This window comes from Capsicum annuum, chromosome 9 (assembly GCF_002878395.1).
Source record: "Capsicum annuum cultivar UCD-10X-F1 chromosome 9, UCD10Xv1.1, whole genome shotgun sequence".
Taxonomy (NCBI): domain Eukaryota; kingdom Viridiplantae; phylum Streptophyta; class Magnoliopsida; order Solanales; family Solanaceae; genus Capsicum; species Capsicum annuum.
The window spans coordinates 9,576,482-9,593,154 of record NC_061119.1 but is presented as its reverse complement, the minus strand read 5'-3'; positions in this window follow the sequence as shown (position 1 = coordinate 9,593,154).

Sequence of the window (16,673 nt, the reverse complement as noted above, 5' to 3'; positions counted from 1 at the left end):
TTAATCTTAGTGAAACTACTCCTCTATGCCCCAAATAGTAAACAATATACTTCATCATTTTCAAATTAAGAATCCCCCATCACACATCTAACTACTAGAGATTGAACCTCACTACATAGTACATCTAGGTTGGAGCCTAACTCGGAGGAAAAAGGGTGCTAGCTTTAGCTATGAGACCTTGTACTCTATATCCCATTAAGAACATTACTTCTGTTTATCACAACTATCAAACAAACTCTAATTTTAAATCAAAGTGTACTAACCGTATAGATCATTCATTTGGATTTTCATCAATCATAACATTCAAGCCTATCATTACTATACCCACTTCATGGATCTCCCCACTAAGAACAACTAATTCCATTTACTCACACATAAACTTTCTCGATAGATCTCCTTCCTAACTATTTCATATTAAAAAAGTCCATGTTCTCCTTTCCCCCTTAGATCCATAACACACTCCTAGACTTGCAGACATAACCTCTCATCAACATCTGTAGCGACAACTCTCAACACAAAAGAGACATCACCATATACTTAAAGTCTAAACTCTCCCTAATGAACTAAACTTCGAAGGCCTCGCTTTTTGAAAATGCTACTCTTAACTTTCTCTATCCTCTATAGACATCAATCTACAACTCCCACTCTCATAAGCATATGCATCCACACTCCTTATCACAAAGGGAGTTATTAATATACATATGAGCACAAACTCTCCTCAATAATTTTTTTTATTATTATAAAAATACTAAATTTATTCTTGCATATCCTCTTTTTAGGGACACTAATCGTAATTTTATCCAACCCCTAAGGTCATCAACTTATGACTACCATTATCATAGTCATAGACACCCACGCTTCTAAACACTTAATGCTCCATCTTCAATTCCTTAGAATACTAGCATTACACCTCTAAACACACAACTTACAACTTAACAGAATTTTTAAAACTATACCAAAGGTGCACACTGCCTACCTATATCTCCCCAGTTCAAATCTAAAGAACACCATACAACAACTTTCAGACTTCTCCATACTATAATATTCAAGAACAAAATCTAGGTATGCGTGACACTCGTACACATGACGCCTTATCTAACAACATGCTACCTCAGGGTTCAACTAATTCCTATGTACTCATGTTTTTATCCACTTAATGATTCAACCACAATTCATCGTCTTACTTTTGTTCTCTTATATACATATACATCACAATTGACCACTCATTATTCCACAAGTTTTCAACCTAGGGTATTGCACACCTCAGATCAAGCCTACAAGGTCGTTCCCAGAAAATACTCATCATTAGTCTTAAGATACTATTCTTATCACCAAACTTCACATATAACATTCAAGCCTACAGTGTAACATCAATCATGTACCACCAATGAAGCATGCCACATACTATACTAGTCCATCAAATTGGGAAATCAACTCAAAATATTTCATTTTATTTAACTACTACCTACAATTAGGACCTTTAGGGACATGACTACTACACCTCAAAATCTACTACATATCTTCTCACAAGAAGTACTAGTCTACAACTACTAGAGTAAAGACAATCAAAAAGGGGGGTAAAGTCATAATTGGGATAACTAATCTCAATCTTATAATACAACCCATTTCAATCATATCAACATATTCTAATTTCTCACATCATATTTATTTATCCGTGCATACATCACTACTGCCTTCAACATTCCACGTACAACATTGAATTTTTTTACCCATAACTTATTGACTAATCTACACTTTTTTAATAACAATCTATAAATATTTTCTACAACTACCATACCTATCCATTCTGAGATCCTTCCCTATGTTGAATAAATAATAATCATATCCTGTCACTTCCTTCACAGACTACTATACAATCTAGAAATATTGCTACCACAATAGTTTATCACTATAAAGTGGAAAACCATCCCCCAATCAATAGTTATACAACTAAAACTATTTATTTATACAAAAGTCACCCTCACTCTGACTTTTAATCTTGTGACTTCATATCACCAACTTCTTAGACCATATCACTACTAATAGGTCATGGCACTTTAATACTACTCAGGTGGAAATATATTTCTAACATTCTGCTACATATCATTACCCTTATTCATGACATCCTAAAAAAGAATTTTGAAAGGGGATTGAATAAACTTCGTACCTCAGGCTAAAAAACATGATTTCATCAGGATAAAGGTATAATCTCAAATCAATATACCTTAAAGCACTAATTTACTCCTCTTAAGTCCTTCTGCCATCTCATAACCACTCAATTAGAGAGAACCACATTGGTGGGGGAGCTAGACTCCTAGACTTGTATTGCCTTGACAATGAGGCATGACCCATGAAGTTAGAGCAAGTAAGAAATTTTGATAACTTTCTTATGGATGACGCTATAGAACAAACTATAGTATGAAATAATAAGAATCAACTCCTAAATGCCCTATAGCCTCCTTATTAGAAGAGTGGTTCACAACACACCCATAAGCAAGACTCTAGTAGAAACAATTTTACAGACTCTCTGGGACCATGAACAGTGCTCTGATACCAAATTTTTCACGACCTAAATTGAGGCCCTGGCTGTGACAGAAATCCCGAACCATAAGGGCACGAGTGCCACTTCTAACCTGCAATCATATACACCATTCATATAGTAAGAGGAAATGTAGAAATAGAAAACAAAATGGAATCATGGTCAACTTTTATTTCAAACTACTCAATACTAAAATGAGTTCATAAAGATAAAAAATATCTAACACTAGTCTACGAAATCTCTACTAACTAAAAATAACCTCTGTCTGAAGACTAGGACAATGCCCCCATTCGGACCATGAATCAAAATAAAATAACAATGACATATATATTAGACCTTCCAGAATAAGGGAGGCTCACCAACTACAAATATCTGACCCATCAATCTATGACTTAGCGGGCCCTTGAGACTGAGCATAAGATGCTGAAATATATGGGGTCAATACAGATGTACTGATACGCAAAGAAATCCAAAAGAATGTATTTATATATATCATAAGTGAGAGAAATTCAATAAACATTTTACATATAATATATGAAAACACATGGGCTATAACGCCCCTTAAAAACTCGTGCATGTATTAACTCCTGATAGTGTACTCTTAGACTTGAAAACTTAAAAATATTCTAAGTGTCAAAGAGACATAGTTTTGGTTTTAGCTTCTAAACTTTGGGGAATTTAGTTTTGACCATCCCGGCCTTTGATATTAGATTTTATTGTCGATTCATGATCGGGGAATTTAATAGTGCGTATTAGGTGAGTTTCAGAATGTTTGGACGTCATTTAGGGCATGTTTGGATACCCAAAATAGTGGCATCATGGGATATGCATGCGTCACATGGTCCAACGTACGGTGGCAGCATATGATATAGCATGCGTTACATGCTCCAGTGTGGTGGGATATAGTATGCGACACATGGTCTGCTGTATGCCTGGGAATTTTCAGCAATTAAGCTCCGTCTCATTAAGGGTATATTGGGTATTTTTCCCATACCCTTATCAGCTCAAACACGAATTTCAACCCCAATTGAGCATATTACTCATACATTTACCAAAAATCATCAAGAACACTCTCTTGGATTTCAAACTAAAAATCCAAATAGCTCGAGATTCAACCGTAAGTTTTACAATATAGTTAGAGAGTCGGAATCCCCAATCCGCAAGCTTCAAGAATCATCCATTACTTTCCGAAATAGAGGTACACGGGGTTTTTCTAGAAATCTCATGGACATAGAAATCATAATTTAAGAAAAGGGTTTCAAATTATGAATGTATTCATGTTTTAGAAGCTTTAATGATATTGTTTGGGGCATTTGGACTTTCCCCGAAGTGATTTGAAAACTTGTATACATATATGTATGTGATTTGAGTTGATATTTGAAACTGAGAGTATGAATCACATGGAATCCCTCTCTTGATATGATTTTTTCCATGTTTCACATGATATGAATTGTTCAAAATGCATCTTGAGAAGCTTGTTACGAAAAACCTTGATCTATGAATGATTTGGTTATAAATATTAAATTTAAAAGAGAGGGTTGTTTGTATTGATAAATGTTAAAGATAAATATATAATGAAAAGAGTTGCATGGTCTGTTAAAGATTATATGACCACCACTAGTTTATTGAAAGGATAGGAATTTTGCATAGTTTTGACTTGTGTTTTTGGAATATGAACTCTCTTTGTTAAATTGCATGTTTAGGTGATCTGAAATATGTTTTAAAGAAATATCATGCTTAGTGCTTTATGGCTCAGAAAACATGGCTTGCAAGTTTTGGTATGGCGATACCAAATCAGATAATGCCATATTAGACCAGACTAATACAGAAATCAGACTTTATCATATTTTCATGATTTAGATTTCAGAATGACTCATATACAGAACAGTCTAAAATTGGGCATAAAGAGATGTTAGGTGGTTCTCTGAATAAGGCATGAGTTCAGATAAATCATTTTCCAAAATCGTGATTTTCCAATCCTGGTTTATATATTACACTGGCCTAGAGCCCTATGGCGTATCTGACTCAGATACTCTAACCCTTGCGGCACACTTGTGTTGGGGCCTTTCTCTCCAAGTCAATGGCAGATTCCATATGGCCTTTAGAATATCAAACTTGTAGGGGAGTGCCACCTAACTCAGAAGTAATACAAATATCAGAATTTGCATTGACAGAAAGGTTTCAGTTTTTTACAAAGGGCCCGTATGTTTTGAAAACCACTTGATGTATAATGGTTTGACAAAGTTTCTCTTAAAATTTTTATTTATATAAAAGATTTATTTTGGATTACTTTCCATACCAGTACATCAGTATTGACGCCCTCCTTCTTCCAGGTTTTGAGGCTCAGTCTAGGGGTCTAGAAAAGTAGTAGAGTTTATCAGACAGAGTTGTAGGTGTCCAGTTGGTGAGCCTTCTTTATTCCAGAAGGCTTGTCTTTTCAGATTCTGTCATTTTTTTCGTGTTGGTCTTCTGGGGGTTTGTCCTAGTTTTCGACAGTGGTCAAATTTACATGTAGTAGAGATTTCATAGATTGCGTCAAATATTATTTAGATGCCATTGATTTACAGTTTACATACTCATGCTAAATTCAGAATTGACCATGTTTTCATAGCATATTATGTTTCTGCACATTCTTTAATTATATGAATATTGTGCTTGATTTCCAGATCAAGAAGGGCGTTCCGGGCCTTTATGGTTCAGGATATCCATCACGGCTTGGCCCTGGTTTATGTTGTGACAAAATTGGTATCAGTACACGGTTTATGGTCCCAGGGTGTCTGCGAAATCGCATCGGGTAGAGTCTTATTTATTGGTGTGTAGTGCGCCATACTTACAAGCTGGAGGCTACTTGGCATTTTGGAAATGTCTCCTCTCTTTGTGGTTTAGTTCGTACTTTAGAGTCTGAATTAGAATTGTCATTTAATCAGTGATCTATTGTATTTTAGAAATAGTCATACCTCTATGTCGTTCCAACAACCAAGATACTCAGGATGATAATGTCCATCCCACCCATAGGATGAAGACCTGTAATAGGGCGCATACTCCAGAACCTGTTACTACTCTGGGAGTAACTCCGTCCCTGATAAGTCCACCTCAGGCTCCATGGACCAATGTTAATCGTCCCCAGTCTTCTCAGAGGGACATATTGAATGCAGAATTTAGGCAGTCTATTCACATGCTTGCATAGTTGGTAGCCACACAGACTCAGATGCCAAAAGATACTGGGTCTACATGTATCATTTCTGGGGCTACTAGGGTGGCCCAGTTTATGAGAATGAACCCGCCTAAATTTTCTAGCACTAAGGTAGAAGAAGAACCACACGAGTTTGTGGATGAAATAGAGAAGATTTTTATAGTAATGCATGTGGATCAGTTGGAAAGTGTTGAGTTAGCAGCATACCAAATTAAAGATGTAGCAAACCAATGGTATAATGAGTGGGAAGAGGGGAAGGGTGAGATTATTAAGCCCATAATTTGGGGCGAGTTTATGGGGGCTTTACTTGACCGATTCTTTCCTTTAGAGCTGAGAGAAGCTAAATGAGAGGAGTTCATGAACCTTAAGTAGGGAAAGAAGAGCATTCAGGAGTATACTTTAAAGTTTAATGAGTTGACCTGTTATGCTTCTCAGATGATGAGTAGTATAAAGGCCAAAATGAGAAAGTTTACTTCTGTCCTTTCAGATGATCTGGTACTTGAGTGTCAGGGGGCTATGCTGAATAGTGATATGGACTTTGCTAGGCTGACAGTCCACATGCAGTAGGTAGAAGAGAAGAAAAATAAAAATTTTGAATCTAGAAAGAAAGACAAGAAAACAAAGAGAGACAGAACAGCGAATCAAAACCACAGCCAGCCACAGAGCGGCAACTAGGGTAGTAAATAGAAAAAGAAGAAGTTTACGAGTAACACGCAGTCTTTAGCTAGCACCCCAGTGCCCAAACCCCCAGTTGATTGACGATCTCAGAGTTTTTATACTAGTCATAGATCCAAAGTTTAGGATACTCAGTCACAGGGTAGCGTGGCTCAGTAGCATCGTACTTTTCCATAGTGCAAGACTTGTGGTAGGCATCATCCAGGAAGGTCTCAGCTGGGCTCGTTGGTTTGTTATATATTTGGTCAGATGGGATACTTCTTCCCTTCGCTCGGAGGAGAGCTGGTGGAGCTAAGTCTCAGGGAAACTCTTCTACACCACCAACGCCTCAAAAGGGCACCACTTTAGCTTCTAGGAGCGATCACAACTGGTTGTATACGTTGACTAATTTCCAGGAGGTAGAATCCTATCCAGACATAGTCACCAGTACGTTACAAATATTTTTCCATGATTTTATGTGTTACTTTATCCCGAGTCTACCTTGTTTTATGTGACCCCATATATGGCTATTTATTTTAGGTTTGAGCCCAACATGATTGTTGAACCTTTCTCTATTTCCACTCTGGTAGGTGATTCTCTTATGGCTAGGAGGGTGTACAAAAATTATGTTGTGTCTATTCTTAGTAGGGATACTATGGAAGACCTCATAGAACTTGACATGGTTGCTTTTGATGCTGTCCTACGGATGGACTGGCTCCATCGGTGTTATGCCACACTAGACTGTAGGACCCAAAAGGTTACCTTTTTTTCTAAATGAGTCAGCAATAGAGTGGGAGGGGCACTCCTTATCACCTAGAGGGCACTTTATATCTTATCTCAGAGCCTGTAAACTTATCTCTAAGGGTTTTTTGTATCATCTTATGCAGGTTAAAGATTCTAACGCCGAAAGTCTTCCACTTTAATCTGTTCCTATAGTAAATGAATTTCCAGAAGTTTTCCCTGATAATCTCTCACGAATTCAACCTGATAGGGAGATAGATTTTGGCATTGATGTGTTGCCAGATACCCATCCTATTTTGATTCTGCCATATAGAATGGCTTCTGCAAAGCTAAAAAATTTGAAGGAACACCTAGCAGATCTCTTAGAAAAAGGTTTTATCAGACCTAGTGTTTCTCCTGGGGGTGCACCTGTACTCTTCATGCAAAAGAAAGATGGTTCCCTGCATATGTGCATAGATTATCGTAAGTTGAATAAGGTCACTATTAAATAGGGTCTTCCATCAGTTCCTAGACCTGTTTGTCATAGATTTTATTGATGACATCTTGATTTAATCAAAAAGTGAGGAGGACCATACCAATTACCTATGAATTATTCTTGAGACCCTCAAATATCATAAATTGTATACAAAATTCTCCAAGTCTGAATTCTGGTTTAATTCTATTGCCTTCTTTGGGCATATTGTGTCTAGTGAAGGGATTAAGACTGATCCCCTAAAGATTGAGGCAATGAGAAAATGGCCCAGACCAATGACTCCAACAGATATCTTGAGCATCTTGGGTTTGGCAGGGTATTATAGAAGGTTCGTAGAGAGTTTCTCTTCCATAGCTGCACCCCTTACCAAATTGACTCAGAAAAAGGTAAAGTTTTTGTGTTCTGACTTTTTGAGAATAGTTTTGAGAAGTTGAAAGACAAGTTGACTACTGCTCCTGTTTTGACTCTTCCAGAAGGCACAAAGGGTTTTGTTGTGTATTGTGATGCATTTTGAGTGGGACTTGGCTGTGTACTTATGCAGCATGGTAAGGTAATAGCTTATGCATCTCGACAGTTAAAGCAACACGAGCTGTGTACAGTGTATATGTTGATATATTCACTGACCATAAGAGTTTGTAGTATGTTTTCTCGCAGAAAGAACTAAACCTCAGGTAGAGGTGCTGGATGGAACTTTTGAAAGACTATCACATAAGCCTTCACTGTTATCCGGGTAAGGAAAATGTTGTAGCCAATGCCCTTAGCAGACTGTCTATGGGCAGTCTTTCTCATGTTAATAAAGGAAAGAGAGAGATGGTGAAAGATATTCACTAGCTTACAAATCTAGGAGTGCGACTATTAGATTTCAAAGACGGGGGAGTATTTGTTCATGAGATAGTGTAATATTCCCTTTGTGCAGAAGTTAAAGAGAAGCAGGTTGAAGATCCCATCTTGACGCAGATCAAGAAAGATGTGGGTCAGCAGAAGGTGATGTCCTTCGAAATTGGTAGCGATGGTATTTTGAGGTATCAGGGTTATGTGTACCAGATGTTGATGGTTTACGAAAGAGAATCCTTGACGAAGCTCACACTTTGAGGTATGTTGTTCACCCAGGCTCTACTAAGATGTACCATGATCTGAAAACTATGTATTGGTGGAATAATATGAAGCGTGATGTGGCTAACTTTGTTTTCAAGTGTTTGCATTACCAACAGTGAAAGTAGAGCATATGAGGCCTGGTGGTTCTTCCCAAGAGATAGCTTTAACCTTGTGGAAGTGGGAGATAATTAATATGAACTTCATTATAGGTCTTTCGAGGTCCCAAAACTAGTATGATTCCATTTGGGTAATTGTTGATAGACTGATCAAGTCAGCCCACTTTCTGCCTATCAGAACTAACTATTGGGGAGAGGATTATGCTAAGATGTTCATTGCAGAAATAGTTCGTTTGCATAGAGAACCAGTATCCATCATATCCGATCGAGGTACAAAATTTTCTTCTCAGTTTTAGAGATCTTTTTAGAAAAGTTAGGTACCTAAGTGAACCTAAGCACTTCTTTTTACCCCAGACTAATGGATAGAATGAGCGCACCATTCAGACGCTTGAGAATATGTTGAGGGCCTGTGTGATTGATTTTAAAGGTATTTGGGTATAACACTTGCCACTGATAGAGTTCTCATTTAATAACAATTTCCATTCTAGTATTAAGATGGCCCCATTTAAGGCATTGTATGAGAGAAGATGTAGGTCACCGATAGGGTGGTATGAGGTAGGTAAGACATAGATGTTTGGGCCTGATCTTATTCACCTGGTTGTGGAAGATGTGAAACTTATTAGGGAGTGGCTTAAGACAGTGTAGAGTAGACTGAAGTCCTATGCCAACATTAGAAGAAGGGAGTTAGAATTTGAAGTTGGAGATTGGGTATTTCTAAAAGTTTCTCCTATGAAGAGAGTCATGCGATTCGGGAAGAAGGGTAAGCTGAGTCCTCGCTACATAGGACCATACCAGATTGTGCTATAGATAGGCGGAGTTGCGTATGAGTTAGAGTTGCCTGTAAGTTTGGGTTCTGTCCTGCTGGTATTTCACATATCCATGCTGAAGAAGTTTATTGGGGATCACTCATTAGTATTTCCTGTTGAAGAAATTAAAGTGACAGACTCTTTATCCTATAAAGAAGAACCTGTAGCAATTTTGGATAGCCAAGTTAGAAGGTTGAGAAGCAAAGATATAGCCTCACTTAAAGTGTTGCGGAGAAATCAAAAAGTTGAAGAAGCAACTTCAGAATCAGAAGATGACATGAGAGATAGATACCTAAGCTTATTTGATCCGGTTAATGACAAAATGGAAGGTACGATCCTTGTCTTATTCCTTCTATGCCTTAGTGTTCTTGAAAACGTGCTTGACTGTATCCCATATCATCATTCGGGGATGAATAATCCAAAGGGGGATAATGTAATGCCCCTTAAAAAGTCGTGCATGTATTAACTCCTGATAGTATACTCTTAGAGTTGAAAACTTAAAAATATTCTAAGTGTCAAAGAGACTTAGTCTTTTTTTTAGATTCTAAACTTCGGGGAATTTATTTTCAACCTTCCCGACCTTTGATTTTAGATTTTCATATTGATTCATGATCGGGGAAGTTAATAGTGCGTATTGGATGAGTTTTGGAATATTTGGACGTCATTTAGGGCATGTTTGGATGCCCAAAATAGTGGCATGATTCGATATGCATGATTCGATATGCATGCTTCGCATGGTCTAACACTCGGTGGTAGCATACGATATAGCATGCGTCGCATGCTTCAGTGCAGTGGGTAGCATGGGACGCATGGTCTGCTGCACGCCTGAGAATTTTCAGCAATTAAGCTCCGTCTCATTAAGGATATATTGGGTATTTTCCCACACCCTTATCAGCTCAAACACAAAATTTCAACCCTAATTGAGCAAATTACTCATACATTTACCCAAAATCATCAAGAACACTCTCTTGGGTCTCAAAATAAAAATCCAAATAGCTCGAGATTCAACCGTGAGTTTTAGAAGATAATTAGCGATTTGGTATCCCCAATCCGCAAGCTTCAAGAATCATCCATTACTTTTTAAAATAGAGGTATGCGGGGTTTTTCTAAAAGACTCATGGGCATTGAAATCATGTTTTAAGAAAAGGGTTTCGAATTATCAATGTATTCATGTTTTAGAATCTTTAATGATGTTGTTTTGGCCTTTTGGTCTTTCCCTAAAGTGATTTGAAAACTTATATACATATATGTATGTGATTTGAGTTGATATTTGAAATTGAGAGCATGATTCATATGAAATCCCTCTCTTGATGTGATTGTTTCCATATTTCAAATGATATGAATTGTTCGAAATGCATCTTGAGAAGCTTGTTAGGAAAAACCTTGATCTATGAACGATTTGGCTATAAATCTTGAATTTAAAAGAGAGGGTTGTTTGTATTGATAAATGTTGAACATAATCATATAATGAAATGAGTTGCATGGTTTGTTAAAGATTACATGACCTTCACTTATTTATTAAAAGAATGGGAATGTTGCATAGTTTTGAGTTGTCCTTTCGAAACATGAATTCTCTTTGTTAAATTGCATGTTTGAGTGGTCTGAACTATGTTTTGAGGAAAGATCATTCTTAATGCTTTATGGCTCAGAAAACATGACTTGCAAGTATTGGTATGACGATACCAAATCAGACAATGCCATATTAGACTCAGACTAATATAGAAATCAGACTTTATCAGATTTTCATGATTTAGACTTCAGAATGACTCATATTCAGAACAGGCTAAAATTGGGCATAAATAGAAGGCATGAGTTTAGATAACTCATTTCCCAAAACCATAATTTGCCAATCCGAGCTTATATATTACGTTGGCCTAAAGCCTTGTGGAGTATCATCCTCAGACACTCCAACCCTTGCGACACAATTGGGTTGGGGGCTTCCCCGCGGAGTCAATGGAGGATTCCATATAGCCCATGGAATATCAGACTTGTAGGGGAGTGCCACCTAACTCAGATGTAATACAAAGATAAGAATTTGCATTAACAGACAGGTTTCAGGTTTTCAGAAAGCGCCTGTGTGTTTTGAAAACCAGTTCATGTATAATGTTTTGAAAAAGTTTCTTTCAAATATTTTAGTTATATAAAAGCTTTATTTTGCATTACATTGCATACCAGTACATCTTTATTGGTCCCCTCCTCCCTCCAGGTTCTAAGGCTCAGTCTAGGGGTCCAGAAAAGTAGTAGAGTTTATCAGACAGAGTTGCAGGTATCCAGTTGGTAAGCCTTCTTAATTCTAGAAGGCCTGTCTTTTCAGATTATGTTATGTTTTTCCATTTTTGTCTACTGGGGACTTGTCCCAGTTTCAGACAGTGGTCATATTTTTATGTAGTAGAGATTTCACAAACTAAGCCAGATATTGTTTAGATGCCATTGATTTACAGTTTAAATACTCATGCTAAATTCAGAATTGACCATGTTTCTGTAGCATATTATGTTTTTGCATTTTTTTATTATATGAATGTTGTGCTTGATTACCAAATAAATAAGGGCATTTCGGGTCTTTATGGTTCAGGATGTCCGTCACGGCTAGGCCCTCGTTCGGGTTGTGATATGGGCATACTTCAAAAACCTTGAAACATTTCTTTGAAACCACGACTTACTCTTTGTCTTACTTCTGAGTTAGGTGGTACAGTCTACAAGTTTGATATTCCACGGGCTATATGAAATCCGCCATTGACTCGACTGGTAAGCCCCAAACCTAAGTTTGCCATAAGGGTTGGAGTGTTTGAGTCTGATATGCCAAAGGGCACTAGGCCAGTGTATAATCCCTCTAGGGGACATAATAACCTATATCGGCAAATCAAGATTTTGATAAATGAGTTTTATGAACTCATGCCTTCTTTCGGTAGCCACCTAACATCTCTTAAGCCCATTTTTAATACTTTATGAACACACATATTTCAAAACTCAAATTCTAAAATTTTATTTGAAATCTAACTTCTATTCTGTTCTAATTCTGTTATCGCATTGTCTAATTTTGGTATCGTCATACCAAGACTTGAAAGTCATATGTCTAAGACATATAGTATAATGTTACAATACTTTCATTAAAAACAAAGTGTTTGGACCACCAATCATTCAAACAGAGAATTCATATTTCAAAACATATTTCAAACTATGCAGGGACTCTCTCTTTTGAACATTTCAACAAACATGTGGTAGTCAAGTATTATGTAACAAACTATGCAATCCCTTTGAATCACATCTTTTCATTTATATAAACAAGAATCTCCCTATCTTCAGTTCATATACAAAATCAAGGCTTGAACAATATTAAATACATTTGAATCATGCTTCTCAATATGCAATTTAATAATTCATAACATATGACAACAAGAGGCTTTACAACAAGAGAGGAATTTTAATTTTTCATGCTCGTAATTCAACATTAGAACTCAAAAATGCATACATAATTATACACGAGTACAAATCTAATTTAGGGGAAGGCCTCAAGACCAAAACATTATCATAAAAAGGATTTCAGAATGCGCAATTGTAAATGTAAATCCAAAACCCGTTGCAAATTCATGATTTTACAACCTTTAAACATTATCAAAATGATTTCACCATGTCCACATACCTTATGTTGTTTATTTTGAAGATTGGGACTCTAATATGGACCCTTTTCTTGGAAATCTTGGATTGAAAGGCTTGGATTCTTGCCTTGCAGAAAAATCCTTATTTCATTTGTTCTTGAGAATAGAAAGGATTGAGATGTTGTAAAAATGATAAAAGATAGATTATAATGCTTAGGGTATGATTTTAATTCATGGAGAAGGAGTTTGGGATGGGAAAGTACTAAAATATCCCTTTAAAACTACACTTTAACATTGTTCGACCCTTACTGACGGCTGGGGTGACGGACCATCACTCGAACCATTACAAAAAAAATAATTTTAGATATTGATGTTTCAATTTGATGTCCTAACTTGATGGGCCATCTCTGGCTTAATGGTCCATCAGTCTGGCCGTCGCAATTTGGTAGGCTGACACCTCTCTGTAAAATGGGCATAACTTTTTACTCTGATATTGGATTAAGGCAAAACCAATGGAGTTGGAAAGAAAACTCAAAGTACTTTCTTTTTATATATAGTATTCCTTCTATTTTGATATATACAAGAAGTTATGATCGCTGAAATTTGATCCAATTTTAGACGTTTACTAAAACATAAGCAATAGAAAAGTTTTCCACTCACCTTTGAGCTAGGGGATTTTTTTGACCTCAATTCAAATTCAAAGGTATTCAAACCCTATAGGTTTGATCATCACACATTTGTTAACAAAGAATCATTGGGTTTGCGCCTATATACATAGGAACAATGGTTTAAACTTTAGCTCGTCAATGCGGGGTGTTACAAGAGTATACACCAGTGCCTACTTCTCAGTCTAACCCAGAGATACAGAACACTTCAGCATTCTTTTTTTTCTTCACCACCAGGAACCATAATATTCTATTGGTAAAGACAATCCTAGGAGAGATATTAGACCTTCTCAGAAATATGCTGAAGCTGATTTGGTTGCTTATGCATTGAATGTATCAGAAGGTATTAATTCTGGTGAAGAACCTTCTTCTTACTCAGAGGCGGTTAGTTGTGATAATTATGATTTCTAAGCAGGAGGATATGGAATCACTTCATAAGAATGACACATATGATTTGGTAAGATTTCCTAAAGATAAAAATGTTGTCCATTGAAAGTGGGTATTTAAAAATAAAGAAGGAATATCGAGAGTTGAAGATGCTAGGTACAAAGCAAGACTAGTTTCTAAAGGCTACATTTAAGTTCCAGGTGCTGACTTCAAAGATGTGTTTTCTCCAGTTGTAAAGCATAGTTTAATTCGAGCTTTGCTTGATATTGTGGCCATGCATGATCTTGAGCTTGAGCAGTTGGATGTCAAAACTACATTCTTACTTGGAGAAATTGAAGAGGACATCTATATACAACAACCAAAAGTTTATGTAGTCTCAGGAAAGGAGGACTACATATGCTTGGTGAAAAAGTCTCTTTATGGCTTAAAATAGACCCCCAGACTGTGGTATAAGAGGTTTGACTCTTTTATGAATTCTCATATGTTTTAGAGGAGTAGTTATGATAGCCGTGTCTACTTGAAGGTGGTAAGTGATGGTTTATTCTTATATCTTCTCTTGTATATTGATGATATATTGATGGCATCAAAGGATATGAGAGAGATAATAAAAGTCAAAGCCCAACTGAGCAAGGAGTTTGAGATGAAGGATTTAGGAGTAGCAAAGAAGATTCTTGGCATGGAAATTATGAGGGATAGAGAGAAGTATAAGTTATATTTGAGTCAGAAAAGGCATATTGAGAAAGTGCTTCACAGGTTCAATATGCGAAATTCCAAGACTATTAGTACTCCATTGGCAGATTACTTCAAACTCTTGGCCACTTTATTTTCAAAGGCAGATAATGAGCGTGACTATATGTCTCGAGTTCCATACACTAGTGTTATCGAGTCTCTCATATATGCGATGGGGTGTTCCCGACCAGATTTATCATATGCCATCAGTGCAGTTAGCAGATATATGATAAATCCTTGGAAATAAAATTTGAAAGAAGTTTAGTGTATTTTCAGATACTTGCATGGATCTGCTGATGCTTGTTTATAGTTTGGACAAAATAGATATAGAGTAATTGGGTATATTGATTCTAATTTTTTAGGAGACCATGAAAAAGAAGATCCCTTACAGTCTATGTTTTAACCATTGGTGATGGTGCTATCACTTGGAAAGCTACCTTACAGACTACGGATGCTTTGTCAACTACTGAGGCAGATTACATGGCTATTATGGAGGCCTTCAAGGAAGCTATTTGTTTGAAGGTTTTGTTTGATGAACTTAGCAAGGACTTACAAATTACTATGGTCATTTACGATATTCAGAGTGCTATCTTCCTTATGAAAGATCAGATGTTTCACGAGAGGACAAAAAACATCGATGTTTGGTATCACTTTTTGCGTGAAATTATTGCTCGTGGTGATATTGTGGTAAGAAAGACTAGTACCCATGATAACCCTGCTAATATGATGACCAAGACATTACCAAGTGCCAAGTTTGAGCATTGCTTGGGCTTGGTTGGTGTTAGCTACTAAGAAGTTCCCTTATGGGATTTTTTGGAAGAGCTGGAGAGTTTGTCTTCACATCGATTTAAGTTTTGAATTAGAATTCATGTCATGGTTGAGATTGTTAGAGTTGTGGCCCGAATTCTGTTGGTCTGGCCCTGAAAGTTTCGAATGTTTGATTTTCAATGGGGTCTGTGGTGGTTGAGTAGGGATCGGGATCCCCCGCAGTATGGACCTTTATGTGTTTGGGCCTAGGACCTATTTGCACACACTACTATATAGGTGCGATTTAGTGGGTTATTTTAATCATTCAGAGAATTCAGCCTTCTCCACATTGTACTCTCTCTCAATTATAGTGAAACCTTTTCTGCTTCTGCCCGTGGTTTTTTCCGCAAGGGTTTCCACGTAAATCTCTGTATTGTTCTTGTTTTCTTTTAATTGTAGTTTGCTTAATCTTTCTGAATCATAACATTATTTACCCATATATTCCAAAAAAATTGGACTGATTGTGGATATTTATTTTTGGAAAGGATTTAGAGATGACCAAATTTTTCTCTCAGAGTATTTCCTCACTACTCTTACACTATTAAGTAGTTTATATATTTATCTTATTAAAGAAATTAATTACTCAGACAACTTTAGTTATTATGGTCCAATAATATCTTGTTGATTTGCATTATTAATAATCAATATATGAATTAGTTGATCATTCTCAAAGTCTTGCTACTTTACAACTACTAGTTTTGGACACGTACATTGCACGTGAGTCCCAAATTATAAGAAAATTATCTGACTTATACTAAAACCGCAGAGTAATGAATATTACATGTTGTTCAGTATGTAAATTCAAGTTGAAATAAAAGAACAATCAGCTCTTTTGAATGTCATGTCATTGTTGAAGTTCCAATTGTTAGATAT